The sequence below is a fragment of the Oratosquilla oratoria genome, chromosome 11 (assembly GCF_046742065.1).
Source record: "Oratosquilla oratoria isolate Oo_2021 chromosome 11, ASM4674206v1, whole genome shotgun sequence".
Classification (NCBI taxonomy): domain Eukaryota; kingdom Metazoa; phylum Arthropoda; class Malacostraca; order Stomatopoda; family Squillidae; genus Oratosquilla; species Oratosquilla oratoria.
Window position 1 is genome coordinate 59,851,751 of NC_134787.1, and position 12,500 is coordinate 59,864,250.

Genomic DNA, 12,500 nt, shown 5'->3' on the forward strand with positions numbered 1-12,500 from the left:
TTATATATATGTATATATATATGTATATAATTTATATATATGTATATATATATATATATATATATATGTATATGTATATATATGTATATATATATATATATATTATATGTATATATATGTGTATATATATATATAATATATATATATATGTATGTATATATGTATATGTATATACAGTACGTGTATGTATGTATGTATATATATCTATATATATATATATATATATATATGTATATATATGTATATACAGTATATATATATATATATATATATATATATATATGTATATACGTATATGTATGTATGTATGTATATATATATATTTATATATGTATGTATACATATATGTATATACAGTATATATATGTATATATATATATATTTATAAATTTCTATATATATATATATATATATATATATATATATATATACATATATATATATAATTCCGACAGTTGTGCCCGGACTCGAACCCAGGACTTGGTACGAGTATGTTAGCAAGTCTATGCTTCTACCAACCACGCTATTGAGGCTATAAAATTCTTCAACCTCGGGGTTAATCTACATCCGCAGGATTTGAGTCGACTGCACAACTGCCGTCCTAATCTCAATTTTACGAAGAACCAAGCCCACCTATAGGTAGTGGTGAAGCAGGTACGTATCCTTGATAGACTTTCGTCGTTGTAATACCTGAATAGAATCGCCAATGACGACGATGTCAATCAAATAATTCCGACAGTTGTCCCCGGACTCGAACCCAGGACTTGTATGTTAGCAAGTCTATGCTTCTACCGACCACGCTACTGAGTTAGCAGTCGACTCAAATCCTGCGGGTGTAGATTAACCCCATGGTTGAAGAATTTTATAGCCTCAGTAGCGTGGTCGGTAGAAGTATAGACTTGCTAACATACAAGTCCTGGGTTCAAATCCGGGGACAACTGTCGGAATTATTTGATTGACATCGTCGTCATTGGCGATTCTACTCAGATATATATATATATATATATATATATATATATATATATATATATATATATATATATATATATATTTAGGAACAGTCTATAAGTATTTCTGGGCTCCATTTGCTTTGATACTTTTCTCTGGAATGAATGATCTTGGCGTTTCGCCAAGATAATGGCTTACCGTGTTCGTCACTTACTGCTCCACAGTCCAAAGGAAAGAAATGAATCTTGAGTGACATATTACATCCCATGGATTAGGCTGATATGACTTAATGAAGTTTTCTACCAATTTCTTATGATTATCTACCTTTTGTTCTTAAGACATCTTGTTTACTGTCACCAAGAAGAATGCTTCCCACGCAGCTTTTTCCTTGCCCCGTGAGGAAAGAATAAATAAATAAGGGATCTATATGACTTATAAACATTTTGGTCTAATGAAAATATTCGTAATTTGTTCGAATGAATGCAGGTTTATATAAGTTGAAATAATCTTATTTGATCTCTAATCATAAAAACAATTGCATAACACGACCACTTCCATCAATAATTCAAACACTACTGAGAGCTCGAGGCTGGGGTATGACAAAAAGGTATGCGTATGTCCATACTTATAACGACACAATACCTTGAAAGGAAGTCTAAGATAACTATTTTAACTATAATTTTCGTTATCATTCACTCAGAGTAAATCAAGATTGAGTATATTCGATTCAAAGACGAGTGCATCTTACCAATTATATACCACAAACGAGTGGTAAATCCAGGTCTCGTGATAGTGTCAGATGTAGGTAGGAGTGATCTCAACCTACAACAGTCATTATTCTTGCCCTGCGGGATGTCTAGTTTTCATCATAAACACAGTCAACCCCTGCCGAGCGGACGTGTTTATAGCGAATGTTGATTAACTGTGGACATTTTTAGAGCCACTTCATGTCAGTTTGTAGTTAGCCCTGACGCAAACTTAATCCTTCTGGCACGATGATTTACTTAACAGATTTTATTTTTAGCGAACGCCAGATTCTTTAGCTTAAGTGTAATTTGTCCTTCAAAGAAGTATTACCGTCATAGCACATTCTGGATTTATTTATTTTCTACTTCTCTCCCACATTGATTGCATTGTTTATTACATTATCAGCGAAATCTACCCTAGGAAGGATAAATCTAAACTTGACATCCCCCAGCATTTCATGTGACAACTGGTCCAGATATGTACTAAGAAATCCACTTTCTACTGTCCCAAAGGACACTTAAACAGGCAAGTAGATGGAGACCTTTCAATGCCAATCATAGAAGTGCCAGCGGTATATGAAAGTATGTAAATGGCATCTTCACCTCTTTTCAAGATCATAACAAGAGAGACATCCTTCAGCAGGCTCTGCAAATGGGGTCAGCAACCTTTGGAAGAAACTTTGTAAGTTTCTTTGATTTATAGAACTTTGTGTGTCAGGAGTACCTCTTAGTGCATTAGTTACAGTAACTTTAATTCATATATCATGTTTTACTACAGTGGGGGTGCCAGTAAATATGTTCCTAGGCGATTTGGCATTAAGCTTTAAGAATCATTTAGATAAACACCTAAGCAAGATGCTGTAATGATTATAATTTATTTTATATTATTTGTTTTTGTTTTCTTATCATTTGTCTGTCTGATTTTCATTTATTATTAGTTATGTGTCAATTTATCATTATTCACTATTTACCTGTTTGTTTATTATTTAACTATACCTATGCATTGATTTATGTATTTTATTTGTTATTTACATTATTATAGTTTTTATTTAATATTTTATTATCATTATTATTTTTTTTCGCATCCGACCTAGATATGGACCAAAAGGTCTCCTGTCGGCATGCTCCGCCTTTGTAATCCTTTGTAAGTTCGATCTCTCGCCGTCATAATTTATTTGGAGAATTCATGTTATTTTTTGATACTGTAACAAGTTTTCAAAACCAGTTGGCGTACCAGGGTCAACCCTGTCACGTGCCATGTTTGGCACGCGTGCCAGAGGTTGCCCCATCCCTTCTCTACCACGTATCTCTTAAAGGAACTTTACCTTGTAAGATAGCCATCAAGGGCGCCCTCCATGGCTGTACATTATGGCCGAGGTTTCTCCTCAGTCGTTCCATATCACTGTATACACCAAGCCAACGGACACTGGACTGTGCTTTAACTGGAACAGTAAATACCCTACCAGATACCGAGGATCTATAGCCGTCGCATATGTGAGGAAATCCTTGTTCCACTGCTCTTCATTGGGGGATGGACATTCACGAGGAATTGAGGAGAACAACCAGGTCTTTGTCGCTAATAACGATGTGCAGAAGGAAAGCAGTTTCTGCTTGGAAAAATGTACTACTGGAATAATGGCAACAATAAGGAACAAAAAGGACAAAAAATACAGAAACACAATCAGTTCCGTCTAGACAAAGGTCATAACGAGGTGCATTAAGAGTACTCCAAAACTAAGACCAATGGATATAAGAAAAATCACTTCATGTATAAACCCCAGTCCACCGTAGGGGACTGTACAATCCTTTTTAATCAATACGTGAGAATGATTAAAAAAAAAAAAAAAAAAAAAAAAATCCAGAATATATATATATATATATATATATATATATATATATGTATATATATATATGTGTATATATATATGTATATATATATGTGTATATATATATATATGTATATATATAGATGTATATATATATATATATATGTATATATATATGTATATAGATATATATATATATATATATATACATATATGTATATATATATATATATATAACATGCACTATGCACTCCTGTAAAAAAAAAAAAAAAAAAAAAAAAAAAAAAAAAAAATTAGAGGATAGAACCATCAACAAGGAAAGGGGAACACATGACAAATCTTTAAATTAACAAAAAAATCCTACATTAAACTATTGACAAGATGAATCGTACACCATACCAAGTGCCAAGCCACTTGACACCTGGTTTAGATTCACGCTATAGATTATAGAAACTAGTCCAGAGTTTGATACGGTCCTTGTCTTGTCATTGAAGGTGAGAAAATTACGTTGCTGAGATGAAAGCTCCATATAAAACCCAAAATTTACTGCCAGTATGTTATTACTCCATATCTGATATTCTGGATTATTTTGTATTAAAATCTATTATGACACTTCCCTCAAATCACATATTCTGTCAAAATATTTTCGCAACAATCTGTATATATTCTTGATCTATTCTCCTCATGTTCTATACTTGAAAAACAGGGTAGTGTAGCCTGCCGTTCCTTTCATTATGTCATTCCCGTAGATCAGAAAGCTTGAAAATGCCGATACTGACCCTTGAGGGACTCCGCTTTTTACATTTCTCCATACTAACATCTCTACTAATATTTTCTTGTGCTGATCTTCCAGGAAATCTTTAATCTTTTCCAGAGGCTTCTTTTAAGTTTTCCAGTATGCTTCATTGTCATGACTTTAAACGTGGTAATAGAAATATAATCTTGTATTGTGGATGGAATAGAACGATCACTGTGGCAAGTAATATGTTGAAGATATTGCATCTGAGGAAAGGACCTGAAGTTCCTCTAGTGTTCTTGTTATCTAACGTGAATAACAGACGCAGGCTTATACATAGAATATCTGCGGGATTTCCCTTGTGATTTAGTACTGTAATATAGCCTGGATATATATATCTTCACATAATCTACAGTGAATTCATGAAAGGCTTTCACAAAGTAGTTATAGTCGTTATCAAACAAGAACTCGTGAAATTGATGAAAACGTATCTCGAGTAGACAACGGAATGATTACGTATGAGAGTTCAAATGTAAGCAAAACTAAGCGGATAATTTAACAAAAAATCTCAGTTTACGAAAGAGTTTTATTGAGATTACGTGTGAAGCAAATATGAAATGTTATCAAATGTAGTATAGGGGAAGTGTTGAAGTTAAGATATCAGAACAAGAAATTGGTCATATGAATGAAAGTTACATATTTTGGCAGAGTCCTACGTGTAATAATGATAATTATCACATCACATTTCATTGACTATGAACCCCGACTGATCTCTTCAGGAAGTAACGCTGGACTGATGTGTGTGTTGTATTACGAGGTAGTATTGGTGTGTTTCTCTGCCATCACCGTCTAGGTGATAAAGGATGGGAGTATTCATAGTTTGTCAGCTCTCCTCTCCTTGTGTGAATAAGTATGCTGCAGGGAGGGAGGGACCGAGTGCCAGCCCCTCTGGGTTGCATCTCCAAATGAAGATGAAGGTATTGATATGCTTAGAAAATGGGTGGTTGGTAGGCGATTCCTTCAGACGTCCATTCCTTAATGCCACCACTAGCAATTGTTCTTAGTCCTACGTGTAATATGGAGGCTTGTGCTAATCAAGTGAATGGTATACGCGTGAGTTCAACGATATCCAGCTCTCCAATAGGGTAAAAAGAAAACTTCTGATAGAAAAAAAAATTATATATTATTTCAAAATGGAAGCTGTTTGTGAGTGTAACTAATGATTCCATTTTGTTTATCTCTCCCTATAAAACAAATATTGTATTCTATGTTTCAAGAATTATTATATCAATTCTGAGAATTCCCTGTGTGAGAACAGATATATGAGGATTTTTTAAGACTTTCGGTTCTGATAATAGTGATAAGTATACTTGGAACAAAATGGAGTAACATGACATCATTCGGAATTTGGATCAAGTAGTGAACATACAGACTGTGATAGATATTCAAATACGATAGGCCCTTAAATAAGATTATATGAAATAATAATATTAAAAAAAAAAAAAAAACTGAAAAATAAACTAAGAGTAAAACTGACGTCTAACAGAAGTAGGGAACGGGAAGAAGAGTCATACTATGAACTCAATCTTCATTTTTATACATGATCGTACCTCAGAACCAATCTTCATTTTCATTCTTATCTAATCCAAAAATTTCCGGGGAGGCATTTCTTCCCCATGCATAATTATCTCTTCCTCGCACTTTTTAAAGAATAGTTTTATGAAACCGAAGGTTAAGAGTGGTCGAGAGAAAAGTTCCTTTGGATTTCAGTCGTCTTCACATTTCGGTCGTTCTATTTTGCTGTTGGATAAATGGGTAAGTAAATATATATAACCTTTGAACATAAGAATGAAGGAGACTGCAAGAGACCATAAGGCCTACACTAGGCACCTCCGTATCCATCACCACCTGTCATCGCCATCCATAAAGTTGTCTAATCTTTTCTTAAAACAACTGATAGTTTCAGCGCTTACTACATGGTTACTAAGTTTATTCCATTCGTCGACCACCCTATTAGTCAACCAATTCTTGCCTATTTCTTTCTTAAATATAAATTTGTCCAGTTTATAACCATTACTGCGAGTCATGCCCTGTTGTTTTAATATGATAACCTTATTTGCATCACCCTTGTTAAAGCCTTTGATCCACTTGAACACCTCTATTAGATCACCCCGCACTCTGCGTCTCCCCAGAGAATGTAAGTTGTTTGATAAGTAATGCGGTTTTAAATGCCTAACCAGGATATGCAAACACTTTTTTTTTTTTCTAAACAATGATCTCGGAAGGATTGTGGATTACCTACAGCTAAAATTTTGCTCGTATTTTGTATGGCTGTGCATATTCAAAGACCAAAGGGAATTTGTCAGTTAAGCACTCTAAAGACCCCAAATAAGTAAAAGTCTTTCTAAATCCCAAAGGAACCAGATTCCACATCAATTTGTAGACGCAGAAACTGAAACCAAATTAAGTCAATTAACCCAGTTAAGAAACCCAATTATCGCACACCACATAGGTATAAACTTCACAAGGCTGTGTATAGCTGTCGCCAAACCAAGGCCTTAAATCTTTCGATCAACCAAGAAGTAAATAAGCAGACCACGGATATGTGGCCTTCGATGGCTCTTCGTACCTCTTCAGTACAGGAACTCTCGGCTGCCGTTAGGTTCTCTTAGCCTCTTCGTGGAAACCTACTTCGGTAGCAAAGAGCCATAGCCAATCTCGATTAAGCCTTTCCAGATGGTACGTCCATTCAGTACAAACCTCTTGGTATAGTGAAGAGGTTATGTGCTTTATAGAGATGTCCCCGCCCACCTCCAATGACGCAGTCTCTCTCTCTCTTTCTCTCTCTCTCTCTCTCTCTCTCTCTCTCTCTCTCTCTCTATTTTTCTTTGTGTGCGTGTGTGTGTGTGTGTGTGTATGTGTGTGTGTGTGTGTGTGCTTGCCCCTGTCTTTGTCTATTTGTCTGTCTGTTTCTGTCTCTGCTGTTTCTCCCCCCCCCCTCTCTCTCTCTCTCTCTCTCTCTCTCTCTCTCTCTCTCTCTCTCTCTCTCTCTCTCTCTCTCTCTCTCTCTCTCTGATACCACTTCGAATGACGGATAACCTTTTTGCTGACACAATTAATTCGTATGTTTATTCATGTGGGGAAGAATCTTTTGCGGCCTTTGTGTGGATTCACTCTTTTGAATCCAAATATGAAGCTTCTGCCAGATGTTTTACAAGTCGTTCAACACCCTCTCCCTCGCCCACCTCGTCCTGTTCTTATCGACACTTACAGAAACCCTGGGTGACGGTGTTTTGACAGACACGAGAGGAAGAAGACAAGAGGGAGAGTGGGACATTACCTCATAGAAGTCGATGAAGAAGACAAGGACGAGGGAGAGTATTAGACACATGCAGAGGGAGTGGAAATAGGAGAGGAAGAAGAAAAAAAGAAGGATTGAAAACAAAAAGTAGGTGAAGAAAAATATATGGAAGAAATTAAAAAAATTTAAATATTGGGAAAAAAGAACAATAAATAAGAAGAAACAAAAATAAAGAGAAGATAAAGAAAAAGAAATCACAAAATGAAGTCAGGTAAAAGAAATACATAATAGAGGAGGAGCAATTAAAAATGAAAAATGCAAAACATGAAAACGAGAAGAGTAAAACAAGCGGAAGAAATTGAAAAAGGAAATAGTTAAAATACTAAATATAAAACGATAAAGTAGAAAAATGAAAGGAGAAAAATAATAGGAAAAAAGGCCAAAATAGGGAAAAAAGAAAAAAGAGAGAGAGAGAGAGAAGGAAAAATAACTGAAAAAAGAAAAGGAAAAATAAGAAAAGGGAAACTAAACCAAAGGGAAAAAAAGAAGAAGAAAAAACAGAAAAAGAAAAAGAAGAAACAAAAAGAAGCGACAGATAAGAAAGGAAAGGCAAAAAATAAAACAAATAGATAAAAAACAAAATATGAAAAAGAAAAAGAAGAAAGAAAAAATGGAAACGTAGGCAAAGCTACAATGAAAATGAGAGGAAAGCAAATGAACGAACAGGAGGAAAAGGAAAAGAAGGAAAAAGGAAAAAAATGCGTCATCAGCATAACGGTAAAACGAATACGATCAATTGGTATGAAACTTTGAGAGGCAGTGGGCAATGGTCCCTCTACGAAGCCATTAAATTTTGGGAGTTATTGGGTCAGGAGTTCAAGGTTAGGGAAACTATATATTTTATTGTAACTGCCTCCAAAAACCTACCTGATGTTCTTCAGACCAAAAACCAAGAGTGCTTAATTTTCAGAGGACAGGCTCAAGTGTCTGAGAAAGAGGAGAGGGAAGAACGAACTTAGGGAATGTCAGAGTGGCTGAGTGGAATGTTTTATTGTGAGGAAGTGTGGAGGAATGGCAGACATTACTATAAGTTAGGGGGAATGCGCACCTGCTGGGGGAGTTGGGTGTACAGACAATATTTTTTATCCATATCTCAGTTAACATTAGATTGTGTTCATTAATGCTATATATTTAGACTGGAAAGAAAGAAAAAAATATCATATTTATTTTTGACAATTGAAAAAAAAATCACTTAGGTGTGCACTTACAGTATGCAAAATCAGGCACTAACACAATCGTGTTTACAACCACAATGGCTGTTTATACTGTATATTAAGCGCAAAATACTCTTTGCTTGCTTGTTTTTAACGACATCGTCATTTCTGAAAGGTATAAAAATAAAGGTTCGAGCTTCCTTCTGGGTTATATCTGTAAGAAATCCATTTGACACACACAGACAACTCAGAATATCTCTGTTAGCATTTAAAAAGAATGGATTAATTGAAACAACAAGGAAGCTGTAAGGGATACATTTAGAGTCTAGTGACTGTAGAAATCCTCATCGAAGACCTACTTCTCTTTCATTACAGACGTTCCGATAAAAGGTCGACGAGCTCAAACTTTCTTCAACAGGATTCGTCACCGGAGCAGAACAATCTGAACATTTCTGTGGTCGGGATTGGTTGATGAGGTAAGAGGGACCGAGGCAGCGAGGTAGATAAAGAAGTTTTGTAAATGAAGAAGGGGGAGGAATAAAGTTTTCGAAATAAAAGTGGAAAAGGGCGGAAGAGGAACTGAGGATGTAAAGGAAAATATAAGAAATTGCAAAGAAAAGAGAGGAAAAGTTAAAAAAAAAAGAAGGTCTGAGAATAAGACAAGGAGGAATATGAAATAGAAAAGGATGTAATTAATCTTCAGTGCTTACAGTTTCGTCTTTTATCGCCACTTTCATCATCTTCATCACCACTTTTGTCATCTTTAACACCATTATTTACCACTTGATAAGTGTCATCATCAGGACTACTTTCAACTGCACCATCTTCATCCTCTTCCTTATCTCTTTCTCTTTTTCCGTCATCTTCTGATTTCCTTTCTTCTTTTTTACTATTGTCTCTCCTCTCTTTTACTTATATATTTAACCTTCTAGCAAGTGCTTCTCTTTTTCTTTTTTGCTGTTTTTATTTTTCTCTCTTATTCTTAGTTATGTTTCTCTTGATTCCGTACATCCCCATAGTTTTTCTTGTTTATTTACGTTCGTTCATACTCTCGGGTTTTATATTTCAGTGCATATTTCCTTGGTCTGCCCCTTGTCCTTCCTTCCTCCTTTTTCATTCTTCGTTACAGACATGAATAGCATTATGCTAATACTCCAATTTTTCCCTCCTCAGGTTTTCTTCCTCTTCTCACCGGTCTTTTCGGCCCATCAGATCTCTTTAGTTTCTCCTTAAGTCACACGAATCTTTTTAGTTACCTCCAGGAAGCTTCCCGTTAACCGGGTCCTATGTACGTTCCGCTTTTTATTCTACCAAGTCATTTCACGAACTCCCTTCTCCTCCACGCAAAAATAAAATTATTCCCCAAAAGGGTCTTTTCACCCGATTTCGGATCCTCTCCCTGTCTTCGGAACCACTGCAGTAACCTATCCTCACTTCCTATCATTTACTGTCAAAAACCAACATTGCATACGAAATGCATCAAAATATCACGGGAGGAACATGACATCAATCGAAGTACAGTGGAAAGGGATCCAAAGTATTCGATGTCGAGGATCGGACCGGCTTGAAAAGAGTTCACATTTATTCCTTTCATGGACGCGGTGCTAAGAAACGTAAAACGCAAATCAAACGTTTTATCAGGATGAGAGAGATGATGGCGTGGCACCTCTTGCTTCTCTCTCACTCACCAGCTCGACAAGTTAACCCTAATGTCTATGACCTTTAGCTAATGAACCCTTCCCTTCAATTTTATGGTGAAGACCAGAGAGGGAAAGAGACTTCCTCTTCCTCAGCGAGCTCTGGAGAAATTTCGGAAGCGCGTAGCCCACAGGAGTGCCCAAAGGATCCAAAGGCGGGAAAAAGTTCTCGGAAACAGTGCCATTCTTTAATTATGAAATTTTTCCGTTAACTAGAATAAAGCATTTCTAATGTGGGCATAATAACGTGCATCTTTTTCTGTTGATTTTGGGTTTTCTTATGACAAAAAACCGGAAGAGAAAAAACTCAAAGAGTAGATAGAATGCTTGTAAAATTATTTGTACGCAAACAGTAGTACATAACGAGAGGTGTATAGTAGTACTAGGAGAAGCCACAAGCGAAATGAGGAGGAAATGCAGTGCAATGCCTCCCACGGCGAGTTGCTTTATAAGGGCGCCATTCGTTGCATCTCCTGGGGGAATGGAACGAAAAGAACAGGTTCCAGCAGAAGGTAGAGAGAGAATGGAACGCACCGAGTTGTATTTTCTTGATAGGCGTCTTTATCGTTATGTGGAGGGCTTCTAAGATTAAGGAATGTCTTTTGTCTTTTTTACTTGCTACGAGTGTAGTTTCCCCTTTTTCAAGTGTTCACGGGTAGTAAGAGAGTTGTGGGCTGTTAGTATATAATTTACTTTCCCATATTGGAAGTAAGAAATAAAACGTCTGGACAATCGAAATCATATTCACACAGATAAGCATATTTCAAGGGACACCTCTCATATTAGTACTAAAATCTCATATATCTACCTTGGAATACAGATGTTAGAGTACGACAGTTTTTGAGGAACACGTCAGACGTTTAGTTGCAGTGATATAAGATAATAAGACCAAAGTGCTAAGCTTTCTCACCTTTAGGCAGCCCATAACTCTCGCATGAGAAAAACAAACAAGGGATAGTCAGATCCATTGTGTATTATTTCTTCAGGCAAACGATATTGATATTGTTTGTCTGAAGATGTAATACACGAGAGTTCCTTCAGCCTCCACTTTGCTTTTACTTACTTTTTCTGCTCAGCTATTCTACAATAAAACATATATTTATATATGTATATTTATATATGTATATGTATATATATATATATATATATTTATATATATAATGTATATATTTATATATATATATATATATATATATATATATATTGCAGAAACTACAGGGAAAATAAAGTCGGAATACTAAACGTTTTCGTCTATTTCGACAAAGCATTTAGATCTGTATGAAGCGTCATACCCCATGATCTCCACTGAAGAATCAAGACTTTTTCGTCAGATTCATTTCTGATGTTTGGTATTGAGTTTTGTGGATCGCTGCCATAAAATTTCTAACTCTTCAGTGTTTTGAATATTTGGTGACAATACGAAGAGGGAAATATTATAAGATAAAATTATCAATGATGAACTTTTGAGGTTAAAAGATCGAGCCATTTGTCTCAAAATCTTACTTGCTTTCTCAGAGGAAGAGGTACAGTGTATGAATATTCTGGGATGGTTACCCTTAAATACAAAATATACTTTTCGTTCCACACTTTAGTTAAAGTTGACCCAAATACCTTGTATTTTCACTGTAATTTCAACTTACGCATAACTTCAAACCTATTCTGAGTAAATCTTACAAACTAATTTTGAGACCATCGATCTAGTTTCTCAAAATCGTGTGCATTCAAATTATTCTTTGATTTATGCACAACTTATTATCATAAGCAAATTTGAATGCAGTACAATTCAGTCCACTGTCTATATCCATCTAGATCAGTGGTTCTCAAACCGGGATCCACGGACACCTATGGAACCAAAGAATTTCACAAGTGGTTCTCCTTTTCTGCAAGAGGCGACGAATTAATGAAGCGGCCTTGCTGTGGATGTTCTGTGTCTTGCGACACTGCTTCTGACCCAGGGCAGTGGACAGGATGCAGGGATGACCCGTCATCCAAGAGATGCCAAGATGAGAGGGAGGGAGGAGGGTGGAGGGTA